This window comes from Ambystoma mexicanum, chromosome 12 (assembly GCF_040938575.1).
Source record: "Ambystoma mexicanum isolate Mex_15411 chromosome 12, UKY_AmexF1_1, whole genome shotgun sequence".
Taxonomy (NCBI): domain Eukaryota; kingdom Metazoa; phylum Chordata; class Amphibia; order Caudata; family Ambystomatidae; genus Ambystoma; species Ambystoma mexicanum.
In genome coordinates this window covers 953,032,983-953,036,864 of record NC_090936.1, presented here as the reverse complement: position 1 = coordinate 953,036,864, position 3,882 = coordinate 953,032,983, and positions in this window count along the sequence as shown.

Sequence of the window (3,882 nt, the reverse complement as noted above, 5' to 3'; positions counted from 1 at the left end):
CTTGCAAACCACATTAAAGTAATTCGCCTGTGTTTAAAACTCCTACCTGTTTCCTCTAAGCTTGCTGGGGGGGAACTGAATTTCATATTGTATTTGATTGCATTCCTGGGAACTGTGTGCTCCTCTTTCCATCTCCTTCCATTTCTTACATTGCACAGGGGAGGGGGTGAATTGCCAGAGAAAAAGTGATTATCTTATCTTTTGCTAAAATCATATCAAGTATTTCTGTACTGCATTTTATTCCTCATTGCTTTTCCCTTGAAACCATAAAAGTATTTTTGCTACTTTATCCATCCTATACTAACTCCTCATTGAATGTAAAGAAGTGTGCTAATGCCAGATTACCCATTGTTGATCAACATCATATGTCTAAGTGTACTATCAGATATTAATTTATTATAAAGTGTGATATATATATATTGTTTACATTTTCAAATAAACCTTTTAATTTGCAAAACAAACCTACTTCTTGGCTCAGTGGGGTCAGGGGGATTCTAAGAGGGGGGTGTTATACAAGGGTTGTCATCCAGAGTACTGAACTGGACATAAAAATACATCAATAAGGGTTTTCCTCAGCATCCCAGACTAGGCATTGATTTAGCTGTAGTGTTGATTGAATATCGCTTACAAAGTAGGGGCTCAGAGCCGGGATATTCTGGGTTAGGTTTACCACTTGTGCAGATTAATACAGTGTGGCAACTGACCAGATACACATATCCGGTTAGATCACCACGCCGTTTTACACTGTGAAAGCATCCCTCAAAGGAACGCTCTAAGGAAACGGTCTGTTTTGCAAAATAAAATACAAATGTCTGTAAGTCAGGAAGGAACTCAAATTCCAGAATGACGACCTTGGTAGATATGAAAATAGCCAGAGAGCACTTCTTACATAAGCTATTTGTGAGAGGTGAGTGGACTCATCAGGACCAAACAGTCTGGTTGCAGGCAATCGCGCAACAGGTCACTGAAACAGGGTCAGATATATGGAGAGATCAGGGTCCATTACATGTGGCCCTGAGTGAATTATAGATGGCTCCTAAAGTTAAAGATGAACACGACAAGATGGTTAGGATAGCGGCATATTTGTATCTATATGTGGGAGCCATGCAGGACAAATGTGCTGAAGGCCAAGATCTGGCAAATAGGCAGCAGATGGCGTTAGAAAAGGCCCAATCTGACCTGGTCTCTTCTGAGCAGAGACTGCAGAGATACAGGAGTCAGAAAATGATAGTAGGCAGTATATCATTAAAATAAAAGAGGACATGGATATACTGCAACAGGAAAAGACAGACCAGGATACCAGAATTCTGGCTTTGCAGAAGGAGCACCAAGACAGTCTGGATTCCTTACTGCAGAGCCAGAAAAAGCTGGAGCAACAGATCAATTTCAACAGGGCATGCACAGAGCAGGTAGCCACCCTGCAAATCCAACTAGACAGAGAGAAAGAGGAAAGCAATACATTGATTTTGAAAGACCTGAATACCCAGGCAGAGTTTGATGAAGAACGCCAGAAAGCTGGTGCCTTTCAAAGGCAGAGGGACGACCTGGCGTCACAAATGCAGGCTCTTGGTCAGGAAAGGGATACCTTAGGCCAGTCTGCCATTTAAAAAGAAAAATGGAAGAAAACCACTTGGCCCTCCAGGGGCTGGGTGACCTCCAAAAAGAGCATCAGAGCTTGCTAGATCACACCAGGAGGGTGGAGGAGGCTCTGGCAAGAAAGGAGCAGGCCAGTAGGGATGGGACTGAGGAGGTAACCCTCCTGCAGCAGAGTCTGGCCCAGTACTCCAGGACCAATCAGGAGGCGCAGAGAGAAAATGAGGCTCTATGTCAGCACAATGATAGGCTCCAGCAACGGGTAGCCATGCAGGAGAGACTGATAGAGTCTAGTAAGGCCTTAACTGAGGAACTGAAAGCGCAGGCTCTTGCATTGCAACAGGGAGCAGGGGCTGATGGAGACGGGGTTCGCTGGGAAAGGGAAACGCCAGAGCATAACCTCAGGAGCCCTGGTACCAGAGGCCTTCATCTCTCCCAGTCTCTGGACTCTGCCACCCCCATGTCCCCTCGAGCACATGAGCCCAGGGCCACGGGGATGGCAGATTACTATCCAGCTAGAAGTATGGGGCTCATAGGCCAGTACCTCCCAGGAATGGATGGGCGGGCATCCGGGTATGGGCACCCAAGCACAGTGCAATTTAGTGGGGAACCCCAGGATAGTAGGCCCATTAAGGGCATCCTGAAAACCTCTGCCCAGTTAGGTCAGTGGGGGGGTACCCATCAAATCCTGGCAGCAAGGAGGGGTCTGAAGACTCCTCTGAGCATTACAGGACACAGGAGACCAGGTCCCCACATTCTGCCAGCCATTCCCAGGCTCGCAGAATCCGGGAAAACCTGGAAGATCAGACGGGCACCTCTGGGAGCAGTGCTTCTGAGTCAGAGGATGAATGGACCAGGGTTACCCGAACCAAAAAGGCCAATAAGGCAAAAAGGGCCTTGCTTAAGGATCCATTTAAACAAATAAAGGCAATAAGGAGTGTCATCACGCCTTATCATAAGAACGCCAAGTATTCTATACATTTGGAGCTCTATGAGCAAATGATGGAGACTTTCCATTTGAAGGACAGCAGTAGCTGCATCCAGTACGTCAAATGGACATTCTCCCCAGAATACTCCAGTTTCTTTGCGGGGCTGGAGGACCAAAATCATTTAAGATGGTCCAACTACAGAGCGGCCATCTTGAAACCTTTTTCTGTGCACAGAAATCCTCAAGAGGCTCGCAAGGCAGCCTACAATTTGCAATGTGGGGAGGATCAGGCCCCACAAGAGTTTGTGCAAGAATTAAAGCGTGCTTTTGCGCAGACCACCAGAAGGGTGCGCACGGATAGCAGAGAATTTATCAATACGTTTTTCCATGCCTTACCCAAATACATAATGACCCAGCTCGTGAGAGATTTTCATGAGAAAAGATCTTTAGACTGGGTCATTGAACAGGCTACCTGGATCTATGAGGTGCAGAAGCCCATCGAAAATAAAAATAATGCGCCGAAAAACCCCAAAACCAACAGCACCCCTGCTGCTGCCAAGGTGGCAGAGGTAAAGGTTGCCCCCGTTTTAGATTTGGAGATGGGGGGGCCTAAAAACCTGCCTGCACCAAATAATTCACAGCCCAGAAGGCCCTCGGGCCAGTCACAGACAGGGAGTCGAGGAGGTAGTCCCACAAATGGGGTCCCCCGCTCCCCTGACTATGTAAGTCCCCGCTACAAGGGAAACCAACCAATCCTGGGTTGTGTGTGGACTCCTCCAGCCCAAGGGGGGGATCCAGACAAGCACCTAACCCAGGGAGCTTCCCTCCCAACTTCCCACAGGAGGGCAGAAATTCTCCAAATCCTGGGCAGAACTTTTTCCCCAGGTATCCACCCAATTTCCAGCCCCAAAATCATCCATCCTTCTTTCCACAATTCCCTGAGCCCAGACAACCTAATCCGGGAGAGGGGAGGCCAAGGGTGGAGGGGTACCAAAATCTTCCCAACCAGGGGTACTACCAGAGAAGGGATAGCTACCCTTCCCGGGATCAGCCCAGGAGAGAAAATAGAGCCCCGTATCAGCCTGAGCGGGTTTCACAACTTGGGCGCCAGGTCCAAAATATGGCACGGGATCTGGGTCACATACTGAGGGCTCACCAGAACCCTCAGATGAGCATGCCACCGCAGAATACTCCAAACCCTGGACAATGACGGGGGCAGCACCCCGATAACCCACCGGTTCCCAGGGAGGAGGCACAAGAGGAAGGGGGGTGTAAAGCCTTGGAGGAAGCTTCCTTCCCAACTTGTAAACAGCCCCTGGAAAACCAGGAACCGGAAACAAAATCTCCTGCCCCTGAAAGCC